The sequence below is a fragment of the Gekko japonicus genome, unplaced genomic scaffold (assembly GCF_001447785.1).
Source record: "Gekko japonicus isolate JY-2015 unplaced genomic scaffold, Gekko_japonicus_V1.1 scaffold572, whole genome shotgun sequence".
Lineage (NCBI taxonomy): Eukaryota > Metazoa > Chordata > Lepidosauria > Squamata > Gekkonidae > Gekko > Gekko japonicus.
In genome coordinates this window covers 36,185-56,136 of record NW_015167553.1, presented here as the reverse complement: position 1 = coordinate 56,136, position 19,952 = coordinate 36,185, and the positions used below count along the sequence as shown (strand labels likewise).

Below are 19,952 nucleotides of genomic sequence, written 5' to 3'. Positions count from 1 at the left end.
GACTCCACTATCAGCTGAGGCTAGTCTCGATGCCCAAGAGTGTACCAACCTGGCAAACACCAAGCATGCTGCTGACATCCTAATGGAGCAGGCTGAGACTTCGAAGTCTTTGCATAAGGCTTGCTGAAATACCCTATCGCTGGGTCTTGGGCAATCTATCTGCATCCATAGGGAGAACTGAGTTGGAGGTCAAGTTAGTCCCAGGTTCGTCCACCATTGGCACCTTGGGTCTCTTAGTAGGCTCTGGTATCAGGGAATAAAACTTGGGGGGGAAATCTGATGGTTAGGGGTTTTTGTTTGTTTGTTTTTGTTTTAAGCTATAAAAGGCTGAGGGCAGTTAGAGGCTTGCCATTGCCTGCCTCAGCCTAGCAACCCTGGATTTCCTTGGTTGTCTCCCATCCGAGTACTAACCAGGACTGACCCTGCTTAACATCTGAGATCTGACAAGTGTGGTCCAGCCTGGGCCATCCAGGTCTGGGCTGGCATCACTGCTTGTGGTACTGCCAGTTTGTGCAGCATCTGGCCAGATTCCACCAGAAGTTCTGGGTCAAAATCATAATTTTCCTTAAGCCTGGAGGAAATTCTAAGTACTTGGAGAGGAATCTCAAGTACAGCTCTTGAGGGAATAACCAGGACTGTACTACTCCCCTCTCCTTCCTCTGACCATTCCCATTCTACCCTATCTGAGGATGGAACTGGGGAGTCTGAGTCCTTCCTGGACTTTTTGCAGCCATCAAGTCACAGCCCACTTATGGTGACCCCTTGGGGTTTTCAAAGCAGGAGATGTCCAGAGATGGTTTGCCTTGCCTGCCTCTGTGTCATGCCTCTGACATTGTCTGGTGGTCTCCCATCCAAATACGGACCAGGGCTGACCGTGCTTATTTGATGAGCTCAGGCTATCCTGAGCTATCTTTGCTGCCTCTGTTTCCTGGTTCTCCACAGAGTCTTGCGGGGACTGTGAAGCTTATGTTCTGAAGAGATCTGACTTGCTAAGTATACCCTCCAAAAAACCCTGCTATAGCCTCTCTCTGGCAAACAGTGGAGGTGGTGGAAGTGCTATCAAGCAGCAGCCTCATATGGTTTTCAAGGCAAGAGACAGCTAGAGCTGGAGAGCCAACCAGGGCTGACCCTGCTTAACTTCCAAGATCTGATCAAACTGGGCTAGCCTGGACCATCCAGGCCAGAGCCTCTGCCCTTGCCTGCCTCAGTGTCGCGCCCCTGGACGTCCTTGGTGGTCTCCCATCCAAGTACTAATCAGTGCTGACTCTGCTTGGCTTCTGAGATCTCAACAGATGAAACTAGCTTGGGCGATTCAGCTCTGGGAACAGGGAACTGGCAGGTCTGACTGGCAGCCATTTTCTGTTTGCTTGCCTGGGAGTGAAAGTGAAAGTAAGTCAGCCATGAGGATCCAGAGAACCAAGATGGCCACCACCATTTTCCTCGCCCTTCTATGGCCTTCCCTGGGCCTTCTAGCTCCCTGTCTGTTCCATGGGAACTTTCCTCCTGAAGGGGAAAAGGGAGGGGCAAAGGCCTCTTTAATCCACTCCAGCCTGTCCCAGGTTGGGGAGGTTGGAAGCCCCAGGAAACAATTTCCTCTTCATTCTCCCTGAATAGCTTGGGGGTTTGCTTGGGGTTTCCCCCAGTCTACCACCCTGCCCTCCTTCACCTCCAGTCTAGGCTTTTTGGCCCCGTAAGGGCTTGCCATGATTCTGGTGAGGGCTAGAGGCTCCCGGCTTCTCTGTTGCACCGCACGCCAGGTCCTCTGAGACCGGAGAGTTTGCTGGGTCTGCAGCGCCACCCCGGTCTCCTTGCAGACTCAGCCACTTCCCCTGATGATCGTTGGTTGGGGAGGCGACCTCCAGCCACAGGCTGGGCCTGGTGGGAGTCTGCATACACAGCCTTGGCTGCTGGGGATCTCCCAGGGCCATTGGCTTCATTTGCGGTTTGCCACCGACTGCAGCTCAAAATAATAAAGAGGGAGGGTCTCTCACTTCTCCCTCTCTTCTTCTCATTCCTGGATCGCTGCGCTCTACAGAGTGCCTGTGAAACACGTCCTGCTCAAGCAGCAGGACCGCTAAGACTGGGATGTTCCCAGGGGACAGGCCCCTCCCCTTCCTGGATTGATCTGAGGAAACCAGCCCTGTTCCAGAGGGAGGAGCCTATTCCCAAGAGTAAGGACTGCCCCACTCCCAGGACCACTGGAGAATGAAGAAGTCTACATCACTTAACCTTTCTCTGTTTATCTATACAAAAACTGCATCAGTCTTAACATTATCAGTATACATCCAGAAAGAGCATGTGTACAGAAGATTTGATTCCTTGGAGACCACTCTCTATTCGGTAGCAACTCACTGATGCCCTTAGCATTACTTAAGGACTGCTATACTCTTACTTATGGTAAAGTCACCGATCACATGTTAGCATGCCTTCAGCATAGCGATACTGTCTGCCAAAGTATCCATCAGGAACTAACTAAACACTCCACATATATTCCTAAGGGAGAAAATAATAATAATTTTCTAACTCTCACCTATGCAATATACCTTAAAAGCAAATAATCTGCATGCACCATTTAAGTTCTAATTTGGCAACGTCTGCTTCTGTTATACACAAACTTAAAATGTTTGCCTCTGCTCCATCTGCTCTGGCAGATGATTCAATGATCATGGGAGCCCAAGAAAATGTTTGGCAGCTGAAAGTCCCAGATTTTAGTCTCTGAAAGCTGTGATCAAGAACATCTAACAGCAACAGGGTTGCCAATGGACCCTGGGCGCTTCACTTTATGAGAGAGCAATAAAGTCTGTAAAAAGCAAATATTAAGATTAACACTGAACTGAACTCTGATGATACAGAGCCAAAAAAAGGTGTACATGGCTTTCCCCCTATCCTACTGCATCATATTTATATATGCAGAAAGTTTCTATGCCACTTCTCCAGAGAACCTGTCTGAGGTGGGTTACAGAGTAAAACATAATAAAAACATAACCCACCATAGAAATTAATTAATACAAACCTAGCATTAAAAACCTAACCAGAGAATATAACAGTACCCAACAGCTTAAAATGAGCCTGATAAAAACATTCCTTGTGCTCAAAGCAGACTATAAAAAGGGTCAAGGGAAACTTTTATACAAGCAGTTAGCTTTTTTTAGAAGTGGGAAATGGTGTTTTCATATTGACTTTAATGCTATTCATATTAGTCAAAAATTCTGAATTTTTGAACATTATGAATCAAAGGAACACAATTCCAAATTCTGAATCTGAATTCTGAAATCCGATTTAACCTACTTCACATTAAAGAAAGTGTAAACACCTGAGTGATCCATTATCATGAGATCCGTCTTTCTATTCATCAAAGCCAGCTAAATGATAGGCATCCACTAAATTATCTGAGTTATGAAGGTGAGGAAAGCAGAACCCTCTCCAAGATGATAGCTCATCTCCCTGCAGTTTCTCTTCTCAACCTAGTTCTGTTAGCAGAAGTGACCTCAGTTAGGCAAGAAAGGCCTGAGGAATGGTAGCTCACATGCAGAATTACCCACAAACATCTTTTGTTAAACTAAATACCCCCCCCCATTCTTCTATGTGATTGATGCTCTTGTGTATTCAAGGGCTTATTTCTAGCTCTGCACTCAGGGCTGGCCCGAGGGGTTTCTGCACCCTAGGTCAGGCTGCCTCGTGGTGCCCCACTCAGATGCTAACCTCCCGGTGGCGTCTGGACCCGCCCGCCCGCCCAGGGGGCCTTTCTGAGTCAGAGCCGCCGCTTGGCCCAAGCCCTTCCTGCGGTCCCCGGCCAGGAAGCAGCCCAGCGGATTGCACGGAGAATAATGTTGGAGGCCAGAAACTGTATCACTTGAAGAGTTTCTCTCAATAATTGTTGTTGCTGGAGCAGTTATTGTATGTACTTGATACAGGTGGTGGAGGAGAGGTCACTCAAAGACTCTTTTTCTATGGAAAACAGCCACAGAAAAGAGGCAAAGAAATCTGACCAAGGCATAGAGCTCCCTTGATTGGCATATTGTCAAAACACTGTAGTTTGGAGATCCTTTTTAAATATTTCACATCACTCCTCTGATTGGCTGACAAACTGAGACATTGTCAACCACCCGTCAGTCCCAATGTCACGTTCCCTTCCTCAAAAGGGACACACGAAAGTCCTAAGAAATGGTTATCTGCTTTTGTAGAAGTACTGGCAGCATGCCAAATACTGCTTGGTTGATGCCAGTTGATTTTGGGAATTCAAATAACATAACAATTCTCTGGTGCTTCCATATTTATTTACTTAAAGAATTCATATCCCACTGTTCTAACCAATCAAGGCCACTGAGGTAGCTAACAGTTAAAACAGAGCATTATAAAAAAGATCATAAACCAATTAAAACAACAACTAAAATATATAAAAGCACAGAGATAACTTTTAAAGCAGGACAGGAAAGCCAGGACAGGAATGCTAAGGGGATGCCAGAAGAAACAAACAAAAAAAGATCTTTACTTGCTGGTTGAAGATAGTGATGGAAGGGGATTTACTGGGGGATATGAAGTTCCATAATTTAGTGCCATGAATGAGGACCACCTGTCTAACCTCAGAAGGTGGGGGCACCTGAAGCAGGGCCTCAGAGGATGACCATAGTGGATATGTAGATTCCTTCTGGAGTAGTCAGCCCTAAAGTTATTTTGGTTCCAAACTGTGTAGGGCTTTAAAGGACAACACTAACAATTTAGGCCCCTGCCACACGGCAGGGGAAAAGCCTCTTAAGGCGCGGCTTTTAAAAGCCGCGCCAACGTTGAGACGCCGCGGCGGGATCCCACGGATCCCCTGGCCGCGGCGCCTTTTCTCCCCGGCGCGATCAAACGCCGGGGAGAAAACATGGCCCTAACCTGGAGCCAGCTGAACTGCGCATGTCGGAGCATGCGCAGTTCGGCTCCGGGCCGGGGTTGTGCCGGCGCAAGGATGTGCCGGCGATCAAACGCCCGGCTAGAGGCGCGGTTTCCATTTGAACCACCAAGGTAGGTGGTTCGACGTGCGCCGGCTTTTCCGGGGAAAGGGCCAGTTCGGGTACGGAAGCGGGACGCTTCCCAGATGTTGTGGTGTGATCGCGCTGCTTTGATCCGCCCCCGAACTGTCCCGCAACTGGCCCAAATCCCCTCGTGTGGACGGGACCTTAAATTGTGCCTGGAAACAAATAGGAATCCAGTGTAGATGAGCCAAGCCTGCATGGCACCTACAATCCACTTCAGTCAGCATCCTGGCTGCAGCATTCTGTACTAATGGAAGTTTCTGGGCACTTTTCAAGGGCAGTCCTGTATAGAGAAGAAGAGGAGGAGTTGGTTTTTATACCCCACTTTCCTCTACCTTAAGGAATCTCAAAGTGGGTCACAATCTCCTCCCCTCCCCTCCCCTCCCCACAGCAGACACCTTTGAGGTAGGTGAGGCTGAGAGAGTTCTGAGAGAACTGTAACTGGTTCAGGGTCACCCAGCAGGCTTCATGTGGAGGAGTGGGGAAATCAAATCTGGTTCTCCAGATTAGAGTCCACCACTCTTAACCGCTATACCCTGTAAGCCGCCCTGAGCCCGCTTGTGGGGAGGGCGGGTAAAAATGCCTCTCTCCCTCTATCACGCTCTTTACATTACTGCAGTCACACTAAACATTTAAAGAAACACATACACCTAAACATGAAATCATTACAGCATAATTATAGGAAAAATCAAGAGTGTTCTTTTAACGCAAGGTCCCCATCTTGCCTATATAGAGAGGCAGTTGCAATTTTTTTCTTGGCAGAGCAGAGCTGAAGCATGAACAAATATAACCTATTTAAAAGTACAAAAGCAAGCTAAAACACATTAATTTTACTACTTCTATATGTGTTAGTCGTGCTCAGTGTTCCCTCTAAGCTGCACTAGGGGGTGCTGGCACACAAAATGTTAGCTGGTTGAGTTTAGCTTCCAGATCACAAGTGTTTTTACCTCAATTAGAAACAATGGAGGATGGAGGAAACTCCTTCTGGGGCCCATAGAATTGGACCTGCGGTCCAGTCTTTTGAACTTTGGGGGGAGGTTGAGGAGAGGCACCAGAAGCTATGTTGCAAATTTGGTGCCTCTACCTCAAAAAAACAGCCCCCCCGGAGGCAGGGTTTCGGCACAACGGGAACAGTTGCACAGGGAAGCTTTCCTGATGGTCGACTGGATTGTTGGCTTCTTTAGGGGGGTTTGGGGGCTCCAGTGAGTTCCCCGTAGAGGAACTCATTGCAAGGGGCTTGATTTGGACCCCCTGCAAGCGGCAGCAAGTGGGTGGAGATCTGAATGTGCCCCGATGCAGGAGCCGACTGAGTGCGCCCATGCTAGACATGACTGCGCATAGTCATGACTGCCCTGGCGGAGGGGGGAGAAGCTGGGACCTCATCCATAATACCAATGAAGTATAACATCGTGAGTACATCTTTAAAGCAACAATATCAGAAAATCTACTAGCCATCGTCAAAGCCCCTTTAAAGCTTAAAAAGAGAATGGAATGGAGGGGTGAAGAACTTATCTCTTGCCCCCCCTCCCTTTACCGTGGCTAGGAAAAGGACTTAAAGCATCTCTCTTAACAGCCTCCTGGGCAAAGAAAGCAAAAGAAGGACTTTGCCTAAGAAGGTACTTTCTGGAGTATAAAATCTTACTCTGAACTTTAGTGTAAAAACTTATTTTATTTCTCTCTTCTTGTTTGGAGTTAAAAATAAAACATCTGGAATCTACACAAAGACCATGTAAAAGACTAACTAACTCTGTTGAAATAAGGTCTAGGAACATCTTTAATTCAATAATGGACTATAAAGACCTTACTTTCTAAAGGGTAAAAAGAAAATTGTATCTTACTCTGAAGCTTTCACATATCACATTCCCATAATAATGTATGTTTATCTTTACTGAAACTATAAAACTCCATTTTGTTCTGACCACATTGTTTTGTTATGAAACTATTGATAATATTCTTGGCGTATGTTAGCACTGTCTTTGTTTTTTAATATGACTATAATAGTTGTTGATATAGGATATAAGCTCTTTAGAAGTGGTGTCCTTGTAAAACTTGGCTTGGAAAATATTTTTAAAGATTCTCTTGTTTTAACACGTTTCTGAAAAAAATGACTGACACTGATAGACTGTAAAAGAGGCCAGAGGCTCTACTCCCTGATATACTAGAACTTATAGACACTGAATCCATACAGGTTTCCTTGAAGGGCTTGCTGAGTATGATTTAAAACACAGTTGTCACTGCTGTAAAAATGGCAGTTGAAGAAGTCCTTTATCTTGTACAAACTGAACTACAAATAGAAGAGATTGGATTTATACCCCGCCCTTCACTACCCAAAGGTGTCTCAGAGCGGCTTACAAACTCATTTCCCTTTCCCTCCCCACAACAGACACCCTGTGAGGTAGGTGGGGCTCAGAGAGCTCTGACAGAAACTGCTCTGTTTCAAGAACAGCTCTTATCAGGGCTACAGCTTGCCCAAGGCCATCCAGCCAGGTGCAAGTAGAGGAGTGGGGAATCAAACCCGGTTCTCCCAGATTAGAGTCCGCGCACTTAACCACTACACCAAACCGATGCAGCAGGCTACAATGAAGAAGGAGATGGATCAGACATCGTGGAAAGAGGAGAAAAAAAGACACAGCTGTGCAGAAGTTATAGAGGAAACCTACAATCAAGTAGACAGGTTGTACAGAAAGGAGTTTACACCTACAAAGAGAAACAAAACTTCTTCAAAAATGCAGCATTGACTTTATAAAGAAATAATTGCTGATGAAATTTCCAAAATAATGAGTCACTTGTCACCTCAGAGAGAGCAAAGAAATCAACAAATGAAACTACAAATTACTTTCAAGATTGAACATAGATGGTTGCTTCTTGAAGATAATTTTACACTTATAAAGGGAAAAGACACAGAATTAAGATTCTAAAACTTAAGAGAAGAAATCAGAAAATCAAGAAGAAGATGAAACTCACAAAAAACATGTACAATTTCTGAGGGGACCGTATTTCTACTGAGGGAGTCCCTGAGACTTTTGATGGAGTAAGATCCTACTACACATTCTTATATATCTAATGAAAGAACTTAATAAAATGTCTAGACAAAGTCCATATTAGTAGAAAATAAGATACTATATATTCATATATTTGCAAATTGTATATAATAGCACAAAGTAGAAAAATTATATACATTCAGATAATGTATGAGGTACTGTAATAAAGGAAAAGATTGATATGAAGTGTTGTATCCCAATTTTATGTTTGTTTGTTTTGAAAAATTTAAAAAAATTCCTGGGAAGAAACCAACCCCCCCCCGAGGCCCAGATACCCCCAGATCGATTCTCCATTATAACCTATGGGGCCTATTGACTATAATGGTTCCCATAATCTATAATGGAGCAGGAAAATTGAAATTTTTTTGCACACCCCTACTATGCTTTTCAGTATGATTTGTAAAATGCCTTGAGTCACAGTAAGTGAGATATAAATATTTGAATAAATAAGTAGTTTGGGCAGGTTGATAACATTTAAACTACTTCCTCTTTGCTAGGTTATGCGGGGTTCTAACAGTGATTGTTCCACCTCTGTTACACGAACTGTAAATTTGTAATATTTCACTTTAAAAAACCCCTCCAAAGTAAGACTCAGCACAGGGCGACGGTCCGAGGCCAGGTCTACCAATATAGTGCAAAGGGAAGGGTAGATCTGTTCTCTGGATTATCCCCATAGAGGACAACATTTTCTGAAATGAAATTTGACTTGATTCTATGTTCTCTTATAATGTTTAAATTATTCTTAAAATATAGTTTAAATATGGCTCAAAAGAATTAATTCTGAGATTTTTACAAGGTTATGGAAATAATCTTCTAAGAAACTAATTTATGCAATAGTCAAATGTAGACTCGCTCACAACTTTGCTACTAGCTTTTTTTGCTCATGAGGTAGAATTTCTGCTCACAACACAGTGGAGCTTAGAGGGAACACTGGCATGATTAATATAGGAGAGTACCTGTTTGGTTAGCCTTATGGAGGCTAAGCATGTGTATTTCCTTAGTATGCTAGCTTCCTCTTTTTATGAATTTATTTAGAACTAGGAATAAGGCCTGTTGTGGAAATAAATACAATGAGCTCTAGAAAGAGGCTCTGGGTGGGTGCCCTGGCCTTGGGCACTCATTGTCAATTTGCTGTGGCAACCTCAGCAGGGTATAATGACACAGAGTCCACTGTTTTGTCCAGGGGGAGGGAACGGCCCATGAGTGTCGGGGGAGGGGTTTTGGAGGCCCAGGTCAACTTCCCTGCTTCCAGCGGCGGGTCCCTGCAGAGGGAGGGACGTAGAACTAGCCATGCTGTGAGTATTAGGGTTCAGAGATTGTGGTGTAAGAGGCTGCCCTATTGTAGAAGGTCTGAGGCAGAAGGAAAGATATGGGGGTCTTGTTTTGAACCATTTGGGTGAAGGTGGTAAACCAACTCTGTTTGGACTAGTAAGGGGCAACAAGTATGGCCAATGTTCTATCCCTCAACATTTTGCCAAGGGCCCGGTAATGAGAGTGAATGAACACATTTTAAAAGTCCTTTACACTGGAGATCTGGAACACATACCCCAGGGAAGAGGGGTCCTCCCTGTGCTGGAACAAAACATTTTGCACTTTGCTTTGAGGAAGTGGTAAAGAGGACTGTTGATGGAACTCCGCATTTAGCAAACAGGGATGAAGAAAAAGACTGGATATTGACCATTTGTAGGTTTCCTGGTGAGCACAACTCAATGCATCATCTAACACGTTGCCCTTGCCTGCTATATGAATGGCTTGCAACCCTACACTGTGGGTGATTGTCCACTCCTAAATTTTGGAAGCTGTGTGGCATAGTGTCAAGGACACTGTTCCCTGTAATGTGTAATATGTCACTGTCACATTGTCTCTGCAAATTTGCACAATCTTTCTTCAAGTGGAAACACGCTGCTAGTGCATACCTTATGGCCCTAATTTGTGAACATTTGTCCTCTAAGCCACTGGCATGACTAGAGACCACTAATTTGCATGTTCACAGTGAGCTCCCAACTCGTAATGGATACACTGGTGACCAGTAAAGGCTGAATAGGGTCAGAACCAAAGGGGATACAACAACATGGTTTGCCCTTTTAGACCACCATGTCAAGGTTTTGAATATTTTCCTTGATATGGAAAAATGCTTGTAGGGACTGTGTTTTAAGGGGAGAAAGGACCTTACAAACCAGTTGTGGAGGGGTCTTAGCCTTAACTTGGTGAAGAGGAGTATTAGCGTGATTGAGGCCATATGGTATGTTTTTGTATGTTTTTGGCTGTCTGAAACCAACACAGAGAGCACTGTTCACTGCTTGTAGTACATTGGTGATTCTGTCCTCTCGTGGGTAAGCCAAGCCCTTGGTTGAGACATGGGCAGCCCCTCACAAAAGTTATATACTGAACTGGTAATAGCACTGACTTGCTTATATCCACATGGAGATCCAGACCAGTAAGGGTATTCAGTGTTAATGAAATATGATTCTTCAGGGTATTACTGGATGGTGCTGTGAGCACCCAGTTGTCTAAGTAAAGCAATACGTTACACTCTTTTTCTCTGAAATGAACAACTGCCACAGTTTTCACCTTCATGAAGATTCTGGGGCAGAGAAAAGACCAAATGGGAGTGAAATGTTTGTTCCCCACATTGCAAGTGAAGAAATTTTCTGACACTTCTTAATTGCAATGTGGAAATAGGCATCTCAGAGGTCCACTGTCATGAACCAAGCATGGACATTCAACAGTGGCAACACATATTTTAGAGAAATCATCATTGTGCCAATGAACTTGTTTAGAGGACAAAGGTCTAAAATTGGGCATTTGTCCCCTGACTTTTTTGTCAGCTATGAAGTAACGAAAATATAAGCCTCCCAGTTCCATGGGAGGAATCTTTTCTATTGCCTCTTTTAACAATGAAAATTGAACCTCTTGAACAAGTAAAGTTGGAGGAGGAGGGCTGAGTAGTTGTAGTAGTAATAATAATAACAACAATAATAATAATAATAATAAAAACAGGTTGCTTACCTGTAACTGATGATCTTCGAGTGGTCATCTGTGCAGTACCACACATGGGTTGGGCACATGCGCACGACCTCAACCGGAGAAACTTCTAGAGCTTTGCCTCAGAGACCTTTTGGCAAGCTCTCTTCCCGCCCTGGAGCGGGGGAGAGAGCAGCCTCCCACTCAGTTCCTTCGACCGCTACCAGTAACTCCCATCAAGCCAAAGAAAGGTGAACAGAAGATGCCAGCAGTGGGGAAGGCTGGGTGGGATTGTGGTACTGCACAGATGACCACTCGAAGATCATCAGTTACAGGTAAGCAACCTGTTTATCTTCATCGTGGTCTCTGTGCAGTCCCACACATGGGTGATTACAAGAGCCGAACCAGTTGGAGGAGGGAGCTGGCAGCTGCAGAAAACACAAAGAATACTGGTTAAGACACAGCGTCATCAGTGAGAAGAAACATCCAAGGGTCCTACCTGGGGACGCTGCAGGGTCAAACGAAGAGAGATCGCAGCACCGACTGGCCAAATGCAGCATCCCATTGAGTTCGGATGTCGAGTGTGTAGTGGGTCATGAAGATCGATGCTGAAGACCACGTAGCAGCCGCACAGACGTCCTCTAGCAGAACACCAGCCAGGAAAGTGGTGAATGTCGACACCGCCCGTGTGGAATGGGCAGTAACACAGGTAGGAATGGGTAGACATGCAAGCTCATAGCAAAGGACTATGGTAGAAGTAACCCATTTAGACAAGCATTGAGAGGAAATTGGCTCCCCCACATGAGGGGGACCATAGGCAAGGAACAGCCGAGGAGATTTACGTATAGGCTGAGTCCTATGTAAATAAACTGCCACATCGAGGCAGTGGAGGGCTCTCTGAGGAGGATCAGTCGGATTCGGAAATAAAGAAGGTAAGACAGACGACTGGTGAAAAGCAGAAACAACTTTAGGCAGGAAAGAAGGATCTGGTCTAAGGACAACCTTCTCCCTATGAAAAATTGTATAGGGGGGATCAGCCCAAAAGGCAGCTAGTTCCCCTACTCTGCGTGCAATAGTAATTGCTATAAGGAAGGCCGTCTTCCAGGAGAGTAACCTGAGATCGACCATAGCCATGGGCTCGAACGGCTTGGACATAAGTTGAGTGAGAACGAGTGACAGACTCCATGAAGGCACCAAAGGCTTCCTAGGGGGGACAGAGCCGGAGGAGACCTTTAAGGAATGACTTTGTAAGATGGTGGGGAAAAACTGTAGATCCCTGTATCAAGGGATGGTAGGCAGAGATGGCTGCTAAATGGACCTTTAACGACGAGTATGCAAGGCCATTATTTTTTAATGAGACGACATAGGAAAAAATCTCATGGAGAGACAACTGGACAGGATCGAAGGAGTGATCAGAGGCATACGACTGGAACCTCTTCCACTTCAAACGGTAAGTGGCACAGGTTAGAGGGCTTCCTGGCATTCAGGAGGACTTCAGACACTTCAGGTGGGAAGTCTAATGCAGGATCTTCCAGGCCGTCAATCTGAAGAAGCCCGGATCGGGGTGCAGGATCCTTCCTCGAGCCCGAGAGAGGATATCAGGGACGACAGGCGGCCACGAGAAGCCAGTCGTCAATATAGGGATACAGGGCAATCCCACAACGATGGAGGTCTGCAGCCACCACAGCCATCAGTTTGGTAAAAACCATGAGGGCAGTGCAGAGTACGAATGGAAGGACCTGGTATTGGTAGTGTGCGTTGCCGACAGCGAAACGCAGGAACTTTTGATGTTGGGGACGGATAGTGACTTGAAAGTATGCGTCCTGGAGATCGACAAACGCTAGCTATGCAGCCTTGGGAATCAATGGAAGAATGGACTGTAAGGTGACCATTCGGGACTTGGGGCATCAAACGTATCGATTCAAATCCCGAAGATCCATAATGGCCCTGAAGCCGCCATCCCTCTTTGGTTCGAGGAAATACTTGGAGTAGAAGCCTAGGGTTCGTTGCGCCTCCAGGACAACCTCGATGGCGCCCTTGGCCAGAAGCGTGGAAATCTCGAGATAGAGGAGAGAATCCGGGGGGGAGGGGTGATGACAAAGTGAGGTAGGTCATAAGGCGAAACAAACTCTATGGCGTACCCGACCCGTAGGATGGTAAGGACCCAGAAATCAGTGGAAATTGCTTCCCACGATGGCAGAAAGGGGAAGAGTCGGGTCCGGACGGGAGGGGTATATGACAGAGGAGACGGCAGGCGATTGAAGCAGTCAAACGGACTGCTTGGGCTGCTGGGTTTTTTTAGGAGCCTGCTGGCGTACCCCATTTGAGTGACAGGAGCCATGGGGCCTTTTTCTCCATTGGGAGGTGGGCACTGGAGACGGCTGGCGCCTTGCATAATACGGCTTCCAAGAACAGTACCGACGTCAAGGCGTCGAGGTCGAGACACCCAGCTTCCGAGCCTGCTTCCAACTATAGTCAATGGCTTTCAAGGCCTCGTCAGTGGTGGAGTGGAAGAGACCTTCGCCATCAGACGGGAGGTCCTCAATCTGAAATTTCACATCAGGCTGTAAAGAGGTACCTCTTAGCCAAACGTGGCGACAGAGGAGACAAGGACTTTTGAGGAGGAAGTGACAACATGACGGACTGAATTGATCTGCTGTTTTGAGATCGTACAAACTCCGACAAAGCTCCTGACAACGTGGGACAGTATTCCTCTGGAACAAACTCCAAGACAGTACGTACTGCATTAGCCACATTAAAAGCATAAGCTGACAGGTATGACAGGTAAGTCTCAATATGAAGCTTCAGAGGCGAAGGAATACATCATCTTTGCGATAGCATCGACCTTGTGAGCCTCTTGATTGGGAGGCACCGAGTAGTGGGCAGATTGCTTCGATTTCGAGGAAGAATGTACCACCATCGAATTTGGAGGAGGCTGACTGAAAAGAAACTTCCCCGAGTTCTCTTGGACTTTATAGAGAGCTTCGTATCGTCTGGACACCGGGGGAATTGAAGCCAGATGGAACTACGACTCTTTAAGGGCAGAAAGGTGGACCAGCAGCAGAGGCAGGACCATAGAAGGCAGGAGGTCGGCCTGAACCAGCTTGTGAATATCATCGGTCACAGCAGGGGACTCAGTGGAACCCTGGACTTGAAGCACAGAGGCCATCCTGGTCACCAGTTCCAAATAAGCCTTCGGGCCCTCAGTGGGAGAAATAGAATCCGAGCGCCAAGGCTCATCGTCGATGTGCGGAACATCGAGCTCTGTGTCTCCCGAATTCAAGTTGTCGGAGATCAACATGGGAGAGGATGATCTCAGCGGTTGAGTGAGATCAGCCAGTATCTGTTCATCAGGAAGGGGATGAAGCCAAGGTTCAGAGGGAGAACACTTCGGGGCATCCCTAGGTCTCGAGAGCTCAGGAGGCTGGTCAGGAGCCACAGAGTGGGTCGAAGTCACGAATCGAGAACGTCTGGCGTGATCCAGAATGTGTCGATGCTCAGTACGTTCAGAGTGACGTAGCCAATCACAGTGGTGCCGCTGAGGAGTACAAGACCTTGGATAGTAATAAGGATTATACGCAGGCCGACCTCATTCATCAGGAGACCAGTATTGGTCATCAGAAGGCGATCCTGAGGGGGAAGTCGACAGACGATGAATGAGATGCTTTCGATCGTATCGAAAGTGACAGTGAGAACGGCGGCCGACAGAATGTTCCCTGCCCTCCAAATCGTGGATCGGGGTACGGGAGTGTGGAGACGGAGATCGAGAGTGCCAGTGAGATGACAAATTGGGAGGCAATCTCGTGGGCTGACCAAGCGGAATAAGGCCAGACGCTGAAGAGATCCTAGGCGGTGGTGTCGGAGGCCGCAAAGTGGACTTATGGGATACAACAGCCATAGCAGGAGTCAATGTCCTTAAACCGGTGATGACGACCGGGTCGACAGCCAAATTCGAAGCCGATATCGAGGGCTTGACTTTCTATTTCGATGGAGCCTTATCCTCAGGCCGTTTAGGTTTTAGCTTTGGTGCCTTCGGAGCCCTATCCAATCTTTGAGGGACAGAAGAATGAGAAGTGGCCGAAGACATCATAGGGCGCAAAGCTGCCTCTAAAAGCACAGCCCTAAGCCGAGCCTCCCTATTACGTCTAGCTTGCCTAGTAAAACTAGCGCAATGGACACAGCTATCGACCCTATGGGATTCCCCAAAACAAAGAAGGCAAAAACTGTGACTGTCATTCGAAGGTATCTTAGCTGGGCAACGATGACACACTTTTAAAAACTAGAGACGGGAGCTCACTCCGTCATGCGGCAACTCAGGTCTCGAACTGCTGAACTACTGACCTTCCACAGCCTGCAGTTCAGCGTCTTAACCTCTTGAGCCACCGCAGCTCCTTCAAGGTGCTGGTACTTACCTTAAAAGCCCTATATGGCCAGGGTCTGACATACCTGAGGGACCACCTTTCCCCATATATACCCCAGAGAGCTCTACGGTCGGGGTCACAACATTGGTTAATGATACCAGGTCCTAAGGATGCCAGGCTTGCTGCTACTAGGGTCAGGGCCTTTTCGGTGGTGGCTCCTACCTGGTGGAATGAGCTCCCGGAGGAGACTAGGACCCTGCGGGACTTTGCACAGTTCCGCAGGGCCTGCAAGTCGGAGCTCTTCCACCATGCGTTCAATTAGGAGCCGCCACCACCACTACTACCAACAATTATTACCATCACTGTGGTATTAGGCTGGCCCTTTATTGAGACCAAGCCACAGCTTCGTGGGAGACCAGATTACTGCTGAATCAGGACTCTAGTATTACACCTTACAGTACACCATCTCTAATTTATTGAAGGGATGTCCATCACTGCGAGCACTTTAACTATGTAATGTTTGATTGTTTTTAGTTTGTTTTTATGTGTTTTTAAGTGACTTGGTACGTGGTACTTGGTGCCGCTGTGAGCCATTATTATTATTATTAATAATAATAATAATAATAATAATAATAATAATAAGTAGTAGTAGTAGTAGTAGTAGTAGTAGTAGTAGTAGTATAGTTCTGGTGAACACTCAGCAGAATGGAAAGGTATGCAGCTGGAAATGGGAGTTCAGTTATTTGTGTGAGAAAAGTGATTGCAGTCTTTTTTAAGTAACCTCTTCAGAGGCATTATTTGATTTGGGGATTAGGAATGTTTACCAGTATTAGCATGTTCACATCATTAAAAATAATGGTACCATATTTAGTCAACAAAGGTAGATAGGACCCAGCAATTAAGATCAAACATGCAAGAAACACATTGCTGAACAAGTTCACAGTATAATGAATTAACAATGAAGATACTGCTTTAATTGTTGTTTTGTTTCAACAGCTGAATACACTAAGAGACCAAAGTCTCAGCACAAGCAGGACGAACTTTCCCAGGCTTGACTGTCCGTTTCGACTCTGCGTCTTTATCAAACGTCAGTTTGTAGTTGTTTTCAACTATGCACATATTGTTGAAAACCATGTACTGAAGACAAACAACTACAAACTGACGTTTGATAAAGACGCAGAGTCGAAACGGACAGTCAAGCCTGGGAAAGTTCGTCCTGCTTGTGCTGAGACTTTGGTCTCTTAGTGTATTCAGCTGTTGAAACAAAACAACAATTAAAGCAGTATCTTCATTGTTAATTCATTATACTGTGAACTTGTTCAGCACCATATTTAGTCAAACCATTGACTTTCTTAAGCAGACAATAGTCCTCAAAGAGGTAAATAATGTATTTTAATAAATAAATAAAAATACCAGGGTGAGAGTTCCAGACCTTTATCTTCTCCTTGCTGTTTATAAAATGTAAATTGCTGTCACCACCTTCTGTAAAGTATACTTTAGCCAGAAAACAAAAGATCTTACGGTCTTCTTTATCAAGATTGCCATGTAAGATTGTAATTGCAAGTAGATAAATAGGTACCACTTCGGTGGGAAGGTAACAGCGTTCCGTGTCATGCCAGCCACATGACCACGGAGAAGTCTTCGGACAGCGCTGGCTCTTCGGTTTGGAAACAAATGAGCACTGCAACCCTAGAGTCGGATTCGACTGACTTTTGAGCAAGGGAAACCTTTACCTTTACCTAAACAAATCTACAAAGCAATAACATGTGTTGCCCTTTGCTATAATAGCTACAACAACACACTGCAAAAGTGTTGCATTCTATTCTTGCCATTCCCTGATTATTTCACCTTGGTGATCAATCAGATGGGTTCATATTAATATTTATACCCCACCTTATTTTCTCTGACTCAAGGTGGCAATCAGGTTGCAAAGAAACAAATCACAACAATTCAGAGCTTGCAGCCTCTGAGTACCAAGTTTCAGAAGTCAAGCTAGGTAAGGTCATTCAGTCCAAGGTTGAGCTCCCAAGAATTAGGCAAGGCAGAATCAGTGACTTAGCATCTATCATACACACTGTGTCCATGCCTAACAGTCTCTCTTGGCTGGTTTTTTAGTCCCATGCCTAAGGGTCATGCTTGCAGCCAGCTGCTCAGAAGTAATCCTGCAACTACTCATCTTTGTCATCAGCAAGCAGTTGGCATCTGGTCAGGAGGTGTGCACTCTGCCTTCTTGCCTGTAGTTCTGTTCTCAGCCTCTGTCTGTGGCACTCTAAGGGTATAGGAGATACTGGTGGACTGGGAACAGCTAACTGAGGTTCACCTGCTGAATCAGGGCTGGAGGGTCTTAGTGGCTCTGCACCAGCTGTTGGCTGTGAATCCTGACATGTCTGCATCTCATTCTCTTGCTGGACAACTTCTGTTAATTCAAGGCTGGCTACATGGGGCTCCTCTTCTCCTCACTACTGCTGAGCCCTGACGGACCCACAATACCAATTAAGAAAATCAGAGATACACAGATTTAAAACACACACAATTAAAAAATGTACAGATTAGATAAAAAAATTTAAAGCTCACTCAACTAAAAATAATGGAGCCAAGCCTGATGATGAAACAGTTTACCTTTCAAAATTGGGTCTTTCACGAATTACTTTTAAAAACGGTTTTAAAATAAGTAAATAAATAGGTAGGGCCATGAACTATTTGGAAAAGTGTGCCTTGCACATGAAAGCTCATACCTTGAATAAACCTTTGTTGGTCTTAAAGATGCCACTGGGCTCTAAATCTGTTCTGCTGCTTCAGACCAACATGGCTGACTACCTGGATCTACTTTTTTACCCAGTGAAAGGTGAGAAGTGAAAAGGTCGACCACATCAGGTCAAGAGGACAACAGAACATAAGAACATAAGAGATGCCAATGTTGGATCAGGCCAAAGGCCCATCCAGTCCAACACTCTGTATCACACAGTGGCCTCCCGCTTGTTTCATATAATACAAAGGCATGCCACTGTCGAGAAGCAATAAAAGCCCTGCATGCTGCCCTCACAAAGATTAGGTATTCTTCTAGGTGTAAAAATGCATATTGGATTGAAGACCCGTGTATGTCTACAGTGGGCCCAACTTGTCTTTAAAAGCGTTTCACTGATTCTAACAGAGGAAGTATTTCATAGAATTTTTTTTCAGTATTCCCCCAAATGTCCAATTTTTTGTTGTTGTTGGAAAAACTGGAAAAAAGGGCCCCAGAGAAAAAAGGGGGAGGAATCCCCCAATTTTCACCCTGGCCCTTCACAAAAGAACATTCGTGTCACTCTCTCTCTCTTTTCTTTATAAAGAGCAAATGCAATATTGGAAGGGGCAAAAAAAGAGAACTGTTAATTTCACCATTACAAACACTAGTACATTAAATATCGTAACGGCAATCTATATATCGAATTCTCAACAGTCCCCTCTGTGTGCGGATACTTATTTCTACATATAGGGGGCACACTCTCCCTCAACAGGTTTTTCTACAGACTCATGGGACTCTGTGGGTCTGCAGAAAACCCCAAAAGGTTTTTTAAAAATTCCTTGGTGAGGGTTGAATCCCCAATACCTTTTGAAATGGCTGCCACAGGGATCTACTCCAGGCCCTGCCAGATAGACAGTCAGAGATAGTGAGAGATAGCCAGAAAGAGAGAGAGAGACAGACAGACAGACAGATGGGGGGGAGCAAAAGCAAGACTAGACGTGGGATTGGGGGAGGATTCTTCCTGCAGTATGAATGGCTAAATAGCAGGGGGGTTGGAGCCAGGCCGGGGACTAGGATTGGCCGCTCCAGGAATCCTGGAGATTCTGTGGTGAAGTCTGAGGAGTGCAGAGTTTGGGGAGGGGAGAGGCCTCAGCTGGACATAATTCCACAGAGCCCACCCATTTTCTCCAGGGGAGACAGATCTCTGTTTTCTGGAATTCAGTTGTCATTCTGAGTGGGTCTCCATGTGGAGGCTAGCAAACCTAAGCCTAGCAGCACCTTTTGGGTGACTTGATACCACCGGAGTTGCATGATTCAAGTAGGCCTGGCTGCTTGCTACTGTTCAACAGCAGCCACCCTATGAAAGTCAGTGTAGTATAATGTTCAGAGCTTCAGAGTTGCGTTTGTGAGACTCAGGTTTAGATCCCCATCTTGCTGTGGAAGCTCACTGGGTGATTTTGGACCAGTCACATACTTTCAGCCTAACCTACCTCATAGGGTTGTTGTGCCCAGGGGTCTTGTTGTAGAAAAAGAGCTGCCGGAGCTCATTAGCATAACTCATTAGCATAACTTATTTGCATATGCCACGCCGCCTGACATCACCGGAAGTGACAGAAGGCCACACCCCCTGACATCACCGGAAGTGTGTCAGAAGGAGGGCTCCGGAGCAGCGAGAAGGGGGGGGGCTGTCCTGGCCTTTGCTCTGGCCGCTCCCGGTCCGGGAGCGGCGAAAGCAAAGGCAGCAGGGGGATTGGGGCCTCTTTCTCGCTGCTCCGGAGGGCTCCGGAGCAGCGAGAAAGAGGGGGGGCTGTCCTGGCCTTTGCTCTCGCCGCTCCCGGTCCGG

At 46.0% G+C, this 19,952-nt stretch overlaps 1 protein-coding gene across 1 annotated transcript in view; it reads right to left on the bottom strand.

The window, feature by feature from the left end:
• Nucleotides 1–19,952, bottom strand: part of LOC107112554 (proton myo-inositol cotransporter-like) — a gene marked incomplete at its 5' end in the record, with an annotated part of 127,333 nt that overhangs the window by 81,303 nt on the left and 26,078 nt on the right. The window lies entirely within an intron of this gene.